This window comes from Neovison vison, chromosome 13, assembly GCF_020171115.1.
Source record: "Neovison vison isolate M4711 chromosome 13, ASM_NN_V1, whole genome shotgun sequence".
Classification (NCBI taxonomy): Eukaryota; Metazoa; Chordata; class Mammalia; order Carnivora; family Mustelidae; genus Neogale; species Neogale vison.
In genome coordinates this window covers 3270607-3286208 of record NC_058103.1, presented here as the reverse complement: position 1 = coordinate 3286208, position 15602 = coordinate 3270607, and the positions used below count along the sequence as shown (strand labels likewise).

At 47.6% G+C, this 15602-nt stretch overlaps 1 protein-coding gene across 3 annotated transcripts in view; it reads left to right on the top strand.

The window, feature by feature from the left end:
- Positions 1 to 1323: 1323 nt before the first annotated feature.
- The window catches only part of TRAF3 (TNF receptor associated factor 3), a 114144-nt gene continuing 99865 nt past the window's right edge, over positions 1324 to 15602 (top strand). For 2 of the 3 annotated variants that reach the window (XM_044231735.1, XM_044231736.1), the window contains exon 1: positions 1324 to 1469. The gene's annotated coding sequence lies outside the window, so the exon portion shown is untranslated. The remainder of the gene's footprint in view (positions 1470 to 15602) is intronic. The other variant, XM_044231733.1, reaches the window with a different exon arrangement.

The following is a 15602-nucleotide window of genomic DNA, read 5'->3' as shown; positions in this document are numbered from 1 at the left end:
TAACCCTGGTCTCAGCTCTGGTCAGGGACCTTCAGAAGCCTTGGTGGCAAGACAAAAACGAAGAGCCCTTTCGGTCGCCCCGGGGTTGACTTGTAAACGTGGGGAGAGTTGGCCTGGAGGCTCCCCGAGAGCGGCTCAGCCAGGTGGGGCTCGGAGGACCAGGGGACCCACGGAGGACTTGGGGGGTCGCGGCCTGGAGAGGCGGGCGTCCCTGGCCCTGGAGGCCGCCTCCACCGCACAGGCCGGAGCTGGACGGAGGAGAGCAGCGCGCGGCCACTGGGGTCCCCGTCCACTCGGGACGCCGGGCCCTCGGGCCCACCGGCCACCGCGTCCCCACTTGAGTGAGCGCGGCTTCCTGGGTGTGGGAGGAGCCCAGGGAGGAAGGAGAGGAAACGCCCGCCGACGGGCGCTCAGACGGCCCCTCTCAGGAGGAGCAGGCAGAGGCCCAGATGGCCCGAGTCACCTTCAGCCCCACCCACCTGCGCGCGCGCGGTGTGTGTGTGTGTGTGTGTGTGTGTGTGTGAGAGGCACGCGAGTGTGAGCGCCCGTGTGCGGCGTGCGCGGGGCTGCTGGCCGCTGTGTGAATGAGTGTGTGGTGCGAGGGCGCGCGAGCGTGTCTGTGCCCAGGTGAGCGGGAGCGTGCTTGTGTGAGGGCCCCGTGTTCAGGAATGCGTGTGTGGGAGCCCGCGTCGGCCAGGGTGCGGATGCGTGTGCTGATGGGGAGCGTGTGTCTAGGGGCGCAGCCTGTGGGAGTGCGCGTGGCTGCGCGGGTGAAGACGGTGACGCCATCGCTCCCGGCCGCCACCGAACCTGCACCTCTGGGGCCCACACGCGGCTGCGTGGCAGCTTTTTGTTTTTTGTTTTTTGTTTTTTTTTTTTAACCCGGAAAGGGGGGGTACCGCGGGGCCGCGCGGCAGCCGGGGGCCGCGGGCCGCGCAGAGCGAGGGGGCGGGCGGCGCTGGGGGCGTCGGGGGCCGCCCCGGCTCGCTCCGCCGCCGCGCCGTTGCTAAGGCCGGCGGGCGGGCGCCGGGCGGGCGGGCCTTAGCAACGGGCGGCGGGCGCGTGCGCGCGCGAGGCGGGGGTTGGGGGGGGAGCGGGGCCGCGCGGGCCGCGGGCGCGTGGGGCCCGGCCGGCTCGCCGGCTCCTGCGCTCCCACGCGCGCGCGGGCGGCGGGGGCGGGGCGGGCGCGCGCCAGGGCGCGCGCCGGCGGCCGGCGGGGATTTCCAGCGCGCGAGAGGAAGTGCTGTGAGAGGGTGCGTGAGGGCGCGAGGGAGCGCGGCGCGGCGCGGCCGCCGCGTGCGCGAGCTGGGGTTGCAGCCCAGCAGGGACTTTCCAGCCGGCGGCGGCGGCGGCGGCCGCCGGCCCTTCCCCGCCCCCCGACATGGGGCTGCCCGGGGAGCAGGACGCTGCGGACCGCGGCGGAGGACGCGCCCGGCGCCCCTGAGCCGGCCGAGCGGGGCGGACCGCGGGTAAGGGGCCGTGGCGGCGGCGGGCGTGCGGCGTGCGGGCGGGCGGGCGGCTCCATCCCCGGCGGCTCCTTCCCGCGCCAGCGGCGGTGGCGGCGGCGGCGGTGACGGTGGCGCCGGCGGGCCCGGGGCCGGAGCGGGGCCGGGGCGGAGCAGGCCCGGAGCCCGGCGGCGAGTGCCCGGTGCGGCGCCGCCTCGCCCCCGCCCCCGCCCAGGCCCGCCTGCCCCCCGAGCGCCTCAACTTCGGAAAACTTTGTCCTCGAGGCTGGGCCCGGGGCCCGCGGGCCGGGACGCCCGCAGCTTTTCAGGAAACGGGGCGCCGAGGCCTCTTGGAAGCGTGAGTCCCGCGGGGTGTGGGGAGAGCCGGCATCGCCCGCGGGGCGGGGTGTGCGCGCCGAGGGAGGGCGCGGGCCCGGGGGTCCGCAGGCGCGGACGTGCGCCCGGGGGCGGGCGGCGGGTGGGTTTCTTCCAGCCGTTATTTAAAAGTTTATACTGAGTCATTGCTCTGCAGACGGACCTCTGACGGATTCCCGAGCGGGCAGCTGCAGTGGCCTCGAAGGCAGGGCGCCCTGGGCTCCCGTTCGGGGCAACAGGCTCCCATCCCACCCCTGATTAGTAGGAAAGGTCGGGCTGGGCTCCGGTGGGGGGCGGAAGATGGGCATGGCCCGTGCCACGGTCTTTTAAAATTTCCTATCGAGGCGCCGGGCTCTCGCTCACGTACGCTTTGCCACGTTTTCACAGTCACCCCGTCTGGGGACGTGTGTTTAATACCTGGATCTTTAGGGAGGGTTGCGTGTGGCACCTTCTCTGCCCTCGGTCTGAAACGCAGCCTCAACATGGAAGTGGACGGCCGGCCGTGGACGTGCCTGGAAATTCAAGAGCCCTCCGGATCGTGGGCCGTTGAGGGAAACGGTTGTGTTTCACGTTTTTCCTATTAAGCGCTGAATCAGATTTCGGACGGAGATGCGGGTGTGTGTGTGTGCGCGCGCGCGTGTGCGTGTGCGGTCATTTATTTTTGTGGAGTCATAAAGGCAGTGCTGAGTAGCGTTACCTTACTGCTTCTTCATTTACATTCACAGCATACAACCGAGGAGGAGCCCTAATTTTTTTTCTTTCCCCCCCCCCCCTGGCATTTGTCGTGAATACACACACTGCTGAAGCTTTGGGAAACGTATTCCGTAATCTTCTCGGTTTCTGTAAAACCTTTATTTAGACAGATGACGTGGTGGACCGTCTGTCGGTGCTAAAATCTTCGCGTGTCTTTCCCATCCTTGAAAATGGCCTGTTAAAAAGACTGCATCATATGTAGGGTGTCTGGCGGAATAGTGCACCGCCGTTCGATTTTCACGTGAAAGGGGGATATGTGCCTTTTCACCCTGTTGGGACTGCAGCGATGCATATTTAGGATTAGTCTAAAGATGAAAAAATTCTTCAACCAAGCAAAATAAGCGTTATTGGTGTGGAAGCTGGGAAATATATAAGATCGGTAATTCTTGGGAGTAGATGCTCATGACGGCGGACATCCGGACAGACCTGGGATTCCAGCATCCCTACTTAAATCAGCCCCTGTCATGCATGAGGTTTAAGACGTTAAGGTGTCTCACCCAGACGCCATCTGTTCCAGCTGTCACAATGCAGAAGCCAGGAGAGCAGAGAGAACTGACAGGGAGAAGTCCAGCAATTTTTTTTTTTTTAAAGACCTGTGAATTTGTCTGTGAGGGGAAAGAAGACCGATTATTTTCCTTGGATTCTATTCATGCATTTTGGACTCTCTAAGATGGCCTCACTTAGTAGGACAGTGTAAAGATATTTTACAGTGATCTGTTGTTTCTGTTAATACCATCAAAATATTCCTGCTCTGGTTCATGTCTGGAAGAAAGTCCTTCATTTAACTAAAACATCTGGGCTGCCTGTTGCTCTTTCCCCCTGTGTTTGGGATTTTGATTCTGTAAACACTCTGGCTAGAATCCCTTTATTATTTATTTATTTATTACCGTGTAAAGCTGAGAGAGGCCTTTCTGGGGTATTGTCAGGATATGCTAATGAACTGAGGATGAGCATGATGTTAAAGCTGTACTTCAAGAAAGATAAAACCGGCACTGTGGTGTTGCAAGTCTGGGCTGGCTTGAGCAAACAAAGGAAATTGCATTAATTTTGCCCATCTCTATTTTCTCATCTTCATATAGCAGGACTCTCCAAACAGCAAGTGACCTGAACTATCAAGTATTATGCAACAGCTGAGTTTCGTGCCATGGTCAGTTTAAGATCTGTTTATTTGGTAGAGGAGACATCTGGGGACCAAGGTCCCTGTGCTGATTCCAGAGTCAGGACCCCTTGTGTGCTTTTTTCCAGGTGTTTGTAGAGGAAGAAATAATATTTTTTTGGGTGAGGGGGGAGAGTCATAATATTGACTTCACATATGGACAGAAACTGGAAAGAGTTACTGAGTGAGAAAGAAGGAAGTGAGGCCAGTGGGTCTGGAAGGTGACCCGAGAGAGGGAGTTGAGGCCTAACTGGAGGTGATGCTTAGGTTTGTTTTGAGTGGGAGGAGTAGAGCCTGAGGGAGCAGCCGGATGCCCAAGGGCAGGGGGGCAGTAGAGAGGTGAACGGGGTGAGGTCGCTTGCATCATAGCTGGAGGCTTTGGGTCCAAAGGAGTCAATGGACCTAAAAGAAAATGTAATTTTGAAAAGAAAGGAAAAATGTAAGAAAATTATGTGTGCTTGAGTAGAATCTATGATTCATAATTAACTAAAAAAATACAAACGGCTTTCCCATTTTAAAGAGCCTTTATTGATTGGCTGGGTTTTGAACAACAATAATCTAGAAGAGTAGGGGGTGGGGGACTGACCAACCTAGGAAGAAGAGGTGAGGTTTTTATCATTAAGCAGTAAAATTTCTTTTGGCTAAAATTTGTTGTCTCGCTGTGCAGACACCTTGGGCTGAGGCTGGCAGGTAGTAAGATGTCATAAATGTAGGTGACTGTGGGTTTCTCACAGCTCCAAAAGTCAGGTGGGAATCTCTTGCTGAATTCTATATTCCTCGAGATAAGTGGATCATTAACTGGGAGTTGGGAATCTTTTTCTCATCTAACTTAATGTTCACTTAATGTGCCTCAGGTTCCTATAATATTCTTGTTAACAGAGCTAGGATGAGTGAGATACAGCACCTGCCTTTAACGGCATGGTCTGCAGAAGTCTGCCCCTGTGCGCCAGGAAGGGCGATGCCCAAAACCACGGGTATTGGACCGAGACAGCACCAGGACTGAAGCTTGTGGGCAGAAGAGTGGGGAAAGTGGAAATTTACCACCTTGCCCTGGAGGGAACTGACCCTCAGCTGGAGAGGGAGGACCCACAGGAAGAAACTGAGTAGTCGTCGGCTAAAGTGAATTAGTGGATTGCATGGAAGACTGGAAGTATGGTGGGAATTCAGCAAAGGGGAACAAGCTTCTGGCTGGCTGGGGGTAGTTGGGGAAGGCACTGGGCGGCTGTTGGGCCTCTTGCAGGACCCTTAGAGATGTAGAGAGAGAATGTCTCCCTACCCACCCTGTGTTTTGGTAAGATGAGATCTGACAGTTTGCTGCCGTTTTTCATTTCTCGCCAGTTAGACACAGTGCTGGTGATGCCGCTGGGCAGTGGATTTCCAGTTGCGATGTTTTGTGTGCTGTTCTCTAGAGCTTAACCAGGAGCTCAAGTGGGCTAAGCGTATGCCGCTGCCAGGAGGCCAGCCTGCACCGGGGAGCAGAGCAGCGGGCTGACGGCACACCGCTGTGTCTACTGTTCCATCGTAGGCAGGGAGTCTCCAGGAGTGGTGGTCAGGGAGGGGTGTAAATGTGAATAAAAAGCATCGTTCCTCCGGACCCTCCCCCCAACGTCCGCCAACCTACTCCCCCATCATCTGTGCTGAAAGACCTAAATCTCTTTAATTCTCAAGAAATAAAAAAAACGGGTCCTACAATTTCATTTCATGATTTACGTTTTTCTAGGGCTTGTTCTGTGCTGATTTAAACTTTGTTTTTTTTTTTAATGGAGGTAATTGGATAACTTTTTATGAGGCTGTTCTCCCAAGGTTATCAGACGTGCTGTTCTGATACTGTGATTTCCAATGTAAACGCTGACTCTATAGCAAAACCCAAAAGCATGTTTATTGAAAGCTTGGTTCCTTAAGTGGAGAGAAAAGCTAAATTGATTAACCAAGTAGGATAATAAAATCTGAGGACAATAGTACTATTAGAGTGGTAAAACATGAATCTTCAGGACTCATGATGGTTATAGTGAAGGTTTTCAGAGACTGGCTTTGTACTCTGGAAGGTTAATGCCCAGTAGGAGGCCTGCATACACCGGAGGTAATGAGGTACCCATTAGGCCTCTCCTGTCAGTGTTTGTCCAGAGCTGCAAGTGTGGGAGAGTCAAGAGACACACCAGATGCCCACACAGTAATTCCATGTGGTTTGGCTGCTAACATCTGCATTCGGGTGTGCCTTGTAGCTGCCTTCCTTGACTGTGCCCACCGGTGCGCACCCCACCCCCCTTCCGGCAGGCTTAGCTCCCTGGTTTGTTGCATTAAGAGGCCGTATGATGGGAGACTTCATTTGACATTGTACCGTCCCTAGGTGCTTTTAATGACTTAGAAAGGAAGAATGGGGATACTAGTTCTTGGCTTTCTCTGCTCAGTAATGCCCTTAAGTCACAACTTTATTGTAGAAATTAAATTCTATCCTTTTTGGATTAATACAGCCTGATGTTTGAGGCATTATTATAGGGCAAATTAAGTGTTCAGATTTCAGATGGCGTTTCTCTGTGAGAAAGGGCATGGCATGGCTTTAGCGTAGTATGTCTCAGGCCCTTAATGGGAGTCTAGGCCTGTTAAGTTTAGCTTTAATTTTTTAAAAAGGTTTATCTTTTATTTTTTAAGTCATCTCTACACCCACCGTGGGGCTTCAACTCATGGCCCTGAGCTTAAGAGTCACATATTTGGTAACTGACCCAGCAGGGCACCCCTTTATCGTAAGTTTTAATACAGATTTTATGCTGTACCCAATAATATGTCTCGTTTTTAAAAAATATAAACACACTTTGTCTCCCAAATTTTTGAGTACTATTGATTCTCCAAAAACTGCATTTTGTTTGTCCTTAGCTTCCCTAAGATCCCTGAGGGCTCCCCTGTCACCCTACCATATGTCCCTGGAGCTGTCCATTCCCCAGCTTGAGAAGGGGAGGATCTGAATGCCAGTCCCACCCTCTGTACTTGGGCAGGCTGTTGGTTCTCTCTGCATAGGTTTCTCCATCTGTAAAAGGGAGTAGAAAGCATCATGCACATCATATGCTTGCTATTAGTGAAAAGGACAATAAAGCATTCTACTGATGTTAATTTTTTTTTTTTTTTTTTAGAGAGGGAGGGGGAGAGAGAGAAGAGAGAGATTCTTCAGCAGGCTTCCCCCCCGCCCCCACCGCCACCCCTGTGCAGAGCCTGATGCAGGGCTTGATCTCCTGACCCTGAGATCACGACCTGAGGTGAAATCAAGAGTTGTACTTAACTGAGCCACCCAGGTGCCCCTGATGTTAATTTTCATAACAATAACTACTAATTCATAGGTAATTAAGATGTAGTAAAATAAAAATGTTAAGATCTTAAAATATGAACATAATATGTCCTTGCCTATGGTAGGGACCATAGAGACTTTCTAATTGAATTCCGTCTTTTTATATGGGAGGCTTGGAGTTTTGGGGTTAGTAACTGTTCCAAGTCAGGCAAAACATGGCAAAGCATGGACTGTTCACTCAGACTGAGTTTTTTCTTTACATTCTTCATTTGTCAAGATTTGCCCCAGGGAAGCTGCTTGGCCTCTACCCCAATTTAGGAGAGTTGGCAATTATTTGATCAATACACATTTTTTGAGAGCTTAGTCAGGAGCTGTGCTAGATGTCAAAGGCGAACAGTCGGGTTGCTGTGTGATGGCCATCCTCAAGGAGCTTCTGGAAGGTGACGAGCCAGAAAGCCTGTGGGTTATGGCACGGTGTGGTAGGTGCTGTGAGGGTAGACCAGAGGTTCTGAGGAAGCATGGGGTGCCGTGTAACTTGGACTGGGGGATTCAGAGGTATTTTCTGGGGAGGACAAGCATGAGCTAAAGCTTGCAGAAGAGGAGAAGCATTGGCTGGAAGAGTTGCATGTCAGAAGGGCCCATCAGTCTGAAGCTGTGCCCCATGGCTGTGCTTCAGGGATGCTCGGGAACAGGGAAGTGGCTGCCGTGGGGGCCGCCTCTGTGCCAGCCTGACTTTTGAAGTAAGAACCATTCCCATTTTATAGATGAGAAAAATGAAGGGCAGTAGGCCCACTGGATTCGAGAGTTTGTGTTTTCATTACTGTGCTATGTGGTTAGTTTAAACTGAATTATAATCCAGTTTTGGATTTTGTTCGCATTCTAGACTTTTTGATTTTTTTTGATTCTGGTGTTTTAGTCTTGCTGCTATGTAGTGCTTTTTAAAGAAATTGTGTATTTCTTCAGCATATGTTTTTCACGTGCAGCCTTTACTTTCCTTTAACATCTGTTCTCCTTGTATCGACTTATTTTTCTAGCCGGTATTCCCTCCATTCCTTCTTTCTGTTCTGAGTTTTTTCCTTACAGCATTTCCTTTCCAACATTGCATTCAACATCGTTTAACAAATTCAGTTAAGACGTTCTTTACCCTTGTGGTTCAGATGTTGTTTACATCTTGCTGAGTAGCAATCCCAAACCTGATTTACTAATGTGTTTTCTTTCCCCTTTCCCTCTCTTAATTTACATTTAAACTGGTAGTCTAGTAATAATGATAGTATTTAGTCGTTATCTCTTTATACAGTTTCACAAACATTAGCTTGTTAGCAGTGAACAAGTCCCCGAGGCCTGGTCACTCTGTAGAGAGCTTAATGGTCGCAGCCCAGCACCGTCGCATTTCTGCATCTGGAATGTAATTATAGCTACAAATGACTTATGGGAATATAAGTTAAAGGCAAGGACGCCTTCTCCAGATTTAGCAAGGAAATGATGTTGTTGAGCATTTTGGAGAAGGTTTTATGTGGCTTTTCTGCTAGAACTGCTGTGCAGTTTTGAATACAGAACTGTGGGTGGGGAGCGGCAGATGGTGATGGCCGGATTGAGGGGAGGAGGCTTGTTGCATAGCCATCGGTAGCTCCAGGAAGGGTTGTGAATCCTGGCACGTGGCTGGACTCCGAGGCTGCAAGTCAGGTTTGGAGTGGTAGAGGGTAGGTTCCTTACTTCTTCTTCTTCTTCTTCTTTTTTTTTTTTTAAAGATTTTATTTATTTATTTGACAGAGAGAGATCACAAGTAGGCAGAGAGGCAGGTGGAGAGAAAGGAGGAAGCAGGCTCCCCGCCGAGCAGAGAGCCCGATGTGGGGCTTGATCCCAAGACCCCGAGATCATGACCTGAGCCGAAGGCAGAGGCTTTAACTCACTGAGCCACCCAGGTGCCCCGGATTCCTTACTTCTTAACCCGAGTTGGACTTTGTGGGTACATGCCATGGCATTGGAGAGCAAAGACCTCATGATTCTGGAGCCTGCTCTGCCTTCTTTAGACCAAGGAATGTTCTGGTACATCTTGGATGGGTCTCTAGTGTTGAGATTACAAGCTTCTCAAAGACACGGCACGTCATCATATTTTCAGTTTGGCCTAAGATGTGCTCAGTAAAAACGAGACAAAAAAAAATTTTTTTTAAAGATTTCATTTATTTATTTGACAGAGATCACAAGTAGACAGAGGCAAGCAGCAAGAGAGAGGGGAGCAGGCTCCCTGCCGAGCAGAAAGCCCGATGCAAGCCAGGCGCAGGGCTCGATCCCAGGACCCTGAGACCATGACCCGAGCCGAAGGCAGAGGTTTAACCCTCTGAGCCACCCAGGTGCCCCAAAATGAGACAAATTTATGTATGAAATGAGTATGGGTTTGAAATCAGACCCTATTTAAATTCTGGTCCTTCCTTTAGCTAACTATGATGGTATGTTACTTACCCTTTCTGAACCTCAATTTTTCTCATTGATGAAAAGGTAGTTGTGAGGAATAAAAGTGAAAATATGAGTGAATGTGAGAACCTAGCATATTATAAGTGGTAATTCCTCTCCCTGTTTTCTTCCTGAGTGATTTCCTAAAAGGAAAACATGCCTTGTTAGCAAGGTGAATGACAGGCTCTCTTGGGAGTATGGCTTGGTCCTGAGAGCTGTCCTGCAAGGAAACTGTAGAAGCAGCATATATATATATATATATATTCCAATGACTATAAAAAATTATTTGTAATAAAGAGTAAAATTATTTTTAAAGATTTTTAAAAATTTATTTATTTCACAGATCACAAGTAGGCAGAGAAGCAGGCAGAGAGCCCGATGGGGGGCTCGATCCCAGGACCCTGACGAAGGCAGAGGCTTTAACCCACCAAGCCACCCAGGCGCCCCAAGAGTAAAATTATTTTTAGAAAAAGAATTTTTGCATGTGATGATTTTGATAATATTTGTATTTTAGTATATTATTATTTAGCAGAATAACATTGTTCAGTTCATTCTAGTCTCTGTTCAAATGAACACTTCTTCCAGGAGGTCTTCTCTTAACAGAGTTAAAATAGTCCAAGCTGTCACTCTCTAGTCTCTTACCTTACTTTTTAAATTCATAGAAAAGGGCCCCTGGGTGACTTAGTCGTTGGGTGTTTGCCTTTGGCTATGGTCATGGTGCCAGGGTCCTGGACTGAGGCCCACATCAGGCTCCCTGGTTGGCGGGGAGCCTGCTTCTGTCTCTCCCACTCCCTCTGCTTGTGCTCCCTCTCTAACTTGTCTCTCCCTATCAAATAAATACATAAAGGCTTTAAAAAATAAATTTTTAGCACAAAATTTTTGTTTACCATCTTAACCCACGTACTCGGAAAGTGCCTGGTGTGTGGTAGGTGTTCAAGTATTTGTATGGATGAATCAATATACTATAGTCTAACTACATTTTCTTTCATTGAGTTTTTCACATTATTCACATAACATGCAATTAACCAGTTAAGCGTGCAGTTCAGTAGTAGTTAGTGTATTCACGGTGATGTGCAACCACCAGCTTGCTTTAGTTTCAGCACTTTCCATCACCCCGTAAACAGTCCTTATGCTCACTAAGTAATCATTCCCCATGCTCTTTTCCTCCCAACCCCTGGTAACCTCTAATCTGCTTTCCGTCTGTCTCTATGGATTTGCCTTTTCTGGACATTTCGTATAAAAGGGATCATACAACATGTGATCTTTTATGTCTAGTTTCTTTCAGTTAGTGTCATGTTTTTGAGGTACAGCTAAATTGTAGCATGTATAAGTATTTTGTTCCTTTTTATGGCTGAATAATATTCTATTGTGCATGTGCATACCACAAATAATTTATCCATTCATCCACTGATGGCCGTTTGGGTTGCTTTCCCCACTTAGCTATTAGGAATAATGTGTTCAGGTTTCTGTGTAGACATGTAGTTTCATTTCTCTTGCATAAAAAACCTAGGAAATGGGATTCCTGGGTCATACGGTAACTCTGTGTTTATCTTATTCCTGCAAGCAATGTACTAGGTTCCAATTTCTGTATATCTTTGCCAACATTTATGTATGAATATATGCATGTATGTATGTGCATATATATGTACATAAGCTATTCTAGTGGTTGCAAAGTGGTATTTTCATTATAATTTTGTGTTTCCTTAATGGCCAGTGATAATTGAACATCTTGTGATTGTGTGTCTCTTTTGGAATCATGTCCATTCAAACCCTCTTCCCATGTTTTAGTTGGGTTGTTTATCTTTTTGTTGTTGGATGAATTCTTTATATATTTTAGATACTAAATCCTTATTAAGTATGTGGTCAACAAATATTTTCTTCCATTCTGTAGGTTTTTTTTTCACATGCTTAATAAATGCCCTTTGATGCACAAAAGTTCTTAATTCTGATAAAGTCCAATTTATTATTATTTTTTCTTTTTGTTGCTTGTGCTTTTGGTATCAAATCTGAGAATCTGTTCCAAATCTGAAGTGATGAAGATTTATCCCTGTATTTTATAGGTTTAGCTCTTACATTTAGGTCTTTGATCCATTTTGAGTTAATTTTTTTTAAGGTTTTATTTATTTCTTTGTCAGCGCAAGTAGGCAGAGAGGCAGGCAGAGAGAGAGAGGGAAAGCACACTTACTGCCGAGCAGAGAGCCCAATGCAGGGCTCAATTCCAGGACCCTGGGATCACGACCCAAGGCAAAGGCGGAGGCTTTAACCCACTGAGTCACACAGGAGCCCCTTGAGTTAATTTTTATATATGGGGTGAGCTAGGAGGCCCACTTCATTCTTTTGGATGTGGTTATACACTTGTCCCAGCACCATTTGTTGAAGGGACTGTTCTTTTCTCCATTGGATGGTCATGGCACCCTTGTTGGAAATCAGTTGGCCATAGATCTTTGAATTTATTTTTTGTGCTCTCAATTCTGCTGTCTTGATCTGTATGACTGTTCCTGTGCCAATGGCACACTTTTTGAATTACTGTAGCTTTGTAGAAACTTTTGAGGTAGTATGAGAAGTATGAGTCTTTCCACTTTATTTTTCTTTTTCAATATTGTTTTGACTTCTTGGGACCTCTTGTAGCTTCATATTAATTTGAGGATCAGTTTTTCTCTTTCTGCAAAAAAAGATCACTAGAATTTTGATCAGGATTGAATTGAATCTGCTTTGTAACAATAACTAAGCCTCCAGATCCATGACCGTGGAGTATCTTTCCATTTATTTACATTTTTTTAAAGATTTTACTTATTTATTTGACAGACAGAGATCACAAGTAGGCAGAGAGGCGGGGGGCGGGGAGCAGGCTCCCCACTGAGCAGAGAGCCCGATGCGGCTCGATCCTAAGACCCCAGGACCATGACCTGAGCCAAAGGCAGAGGCTTTAACCCACTGAGCAACCCAGGTGCCCCAGCCACTTATTTACATTCTTAATTTCTTTTAGCAAGATTTTGTAATGTCAATGTACGAATCTTTGACCTCCTTGGTTAAAGTTATTCCTAAATATTTTGTTCTTTTGGATATTTTTTACATGGAGTTGTTCCTTAGTCTTCTTTCAGATTATTCATTGCTAATGTATAAAAACACAAGTGATTTTTGTGTGGTGATCATACACCCAGACTTTGCTGAATTTGGTTATTACCTCTGGCAGTTTTCTGGGATTTTCTATATATAGAATCATGTCATGTGCAAATAGGGATAGTTTATCTTTCTTTCCAATTTGAATTTTTTTTTTCTTTTTCTTGACTAATTGCTCTGGCTACTCCTTCTATAGTGTTGAATAGTAGAAGTGAAAGCAGATACCTCTGTCTTGTTCCTGGTCTTAGGGGAAAGTTGGCAGTCTTTCATCATTGATTTTGAAGTTAGGTGTGGGTTTTTTCTTTCTTTCTTTTTTTAATAAATGCCCTTTATCATGTTAAGGAAGTTCCCTTCAATTCCTGCTTGTCTGAGTGTTTTACCATGAAAGAATGTTGAGTTTTGTCAGATGCTTTCTGTGATTATGTGGTTCCCCTCCTTATTCTAGGAGTGTGGTGTATTTACATTAATTTATTTTGGTATGTTGAACCGCCTTTGCTTTCCTGGGATAAATCTCGTTTTTCCAGGGTGTATCATCCTTTTAATGTCTTGTTGGATTTGATTTGCTAATATATATTTTTTAAAGATTTTATTTATTTATTTGACAGAGATCACAGGTAGGCAGAGAGGGGAGGAAGCAGGCTCCCCGCCGAGCAGAGAGCCAGACGCAGGGCTTTATCCCAGGACCCTGAGATCATGGCCTGAGCCGAAGGCAGAGGCTTTAACCCACTGAGCCACCCAGGCGCCCCGATTTGCTAATATTTTGTTGAGATTTTTACATCCAAGTCATAAGGGATATGGGTTTTTAGTTTTCTTGTATCTTTGTCTGGCTTTTGTATCAGGGTACCAACTGCATTTTAATTGGACATCTGTTTCTTCCTCAGAAGTGTGTGGAAAATTCTAGAAGGGTTTTGAAGCAGACAGGATGATGATCATGCCATATACCTCCCTGCTTCCCAATGCACGGCTGCCCTTCATGGCCTATCCTTGGGAAAATCCTGGCTGACAAACTACCGTAACTCTCTGTCTACCAGAGGATAATGGAGGAGGGACACTATTCTCAATACCAGGACAGGAGAGAGACGTGCTTGCCATTTTCTGAAAAAGCTACAGATTGGGGCGCCTGGGTGGCTCAGTGCGTTAAAGCCTCTGCCTTCGGCTCAGGTCATGATCCTGGGGTCCTGGGATCAAACCCTGCATCGGGCTCTCTGCTCAGCGGAGAGCCTGCTTCCTCCTCTCTCTCTGCCCACCTTTCTGCCTACTTGTGATCTCTGTCAAATAAATAAATAAAATCTTAAAAAAAAAAAGCTACAGATTGTCCCAGGTAATGATTGCTGAGTAACACTGTCCTAAGCATCAGTGACCTAACACAGCAGTAATCTATTTTTAGATCTCATGGTCCTGTGAGTTGATCAGGCAGGGTTCAGCGGGGTGATTTTTCTGCTCTGTGTGGCAGTGACCGAGGTCACTCACTGGTATTTATCTGGCATCCAACATGGCTGGATGGTTGGAAGGCCTGGCTTAGTGGTTCTTCCCTTTCCAGGTACCCTCAGGGCCTCGTTGGCCCCTGTGCTGGGGTGGGTGGACTTCCTACCGGGCAGCCCGGGACTCCTACACTGGGGATTTTCGGAGAGGAAGCAGAAGCGGCTGACGGATGGGTCCAGTGTGATTCCGGCTGTGTTCTATGGTCCAAGAATCCGCAAGGCGCTAGTTGTGGGGAGAGGGGACACATTGTCTAGCTCTTGTTGCAAGGAGTGTCAAAGAACTTGTGGCTCTCTTTAACCCGCTGTGTTGTGTATGGTGGTTCGATTCCCGTGCTGTCGGCAGCGTGTTGTATACACTTCGGAAGACAGGCTCTTGTGGGTTAAAATGGAAACTCCGGCTGTTGTGTGTTTTCTGTCTTCTGTGAGAAAATGCATTCTGTGTTCTCAGCCAGGAATTCATGAATAAAATTTTGGAATGCACCCATTCATAAAATGGTAATTCATAAAATGGTAATAAAATGTATGTTTTATTTACTTAATCAGCAGGCATCCTTGATCATCTGTTTGTCAGGAGTTTTTCAAGTACAACTTTGGTTGGGTCTATAAATTCTCCCTTCCTGTTAGTTCATTTTTTATTTAATATATATATTTTTATTTTAAATAGGCTTCATGCCCAGCGTGGAGCCCAACATGGAGCTTGATCTCATGACCCTGAGATTAAGACTTGAGCCGAGATCAAGAGTCTGATGCTTAACTGACTGAGCCACCGAGGGGCCCCTCCTATTAGTTCATTTTAAAAATTACTTGAAAATTCACTTTCATTTTGCAGAGTGTTGTGAAATTGAAGCTTGTATTTCTCTGTTCTTTTTTTTTCCTCTCTCTCTCTGTTCTTAAAAAGAGCTTCATCGAGAAAAAATTAGCCTACATATCCTAAATTTCCTGTGTTCACCCTAGATCATTCTAGTAAATCCCCTAGAGACTTATTAGAATTAAGTTATGGCTGTTTATGTAGAAAAGTGTGGGATAATTTGACAGCATGTGAAGAGGTGTGTATGCATTAGTTGTAACACGGAAATCACATTTTCTGTAAACCCTGCTTTCTCAGCCTTTCTCCGCTGATTGTTGCAACACTATTTGAGCAAGCGAATGTGATGAGGTCATAGAGGAGTGAGAAAGTGGATTTAAATAACGAAACAAGAAATCTGCATCTGTATGGGGAGTGATGGGTGTGGAGAGGCTATGCGTGGTGTCTGTGTTCCCTGTGTGCCCTTCGTCTGCACCTGCTAGGAGAGCCGGAGAATGGGGGAGGGGGGGGACATGACACACAGCGGATACAGTGCTGCTGTGCCGCCAGCATCCCTGGCCAGGAGGCTGGCCGCCATATGAGCTGTCCGGTCCTCTGTTTCCCAAGCAGACTATGCCTTTGTTCCCTAATACCCACCACTCCTGGGCATCTAACCTCCTCTTCAAAGTAAGCATGATTGAAGAGAATCAGCCTCTTTAGTTTGGTGATACACCAGAGTGCCTGACTCGTGCATGCAATT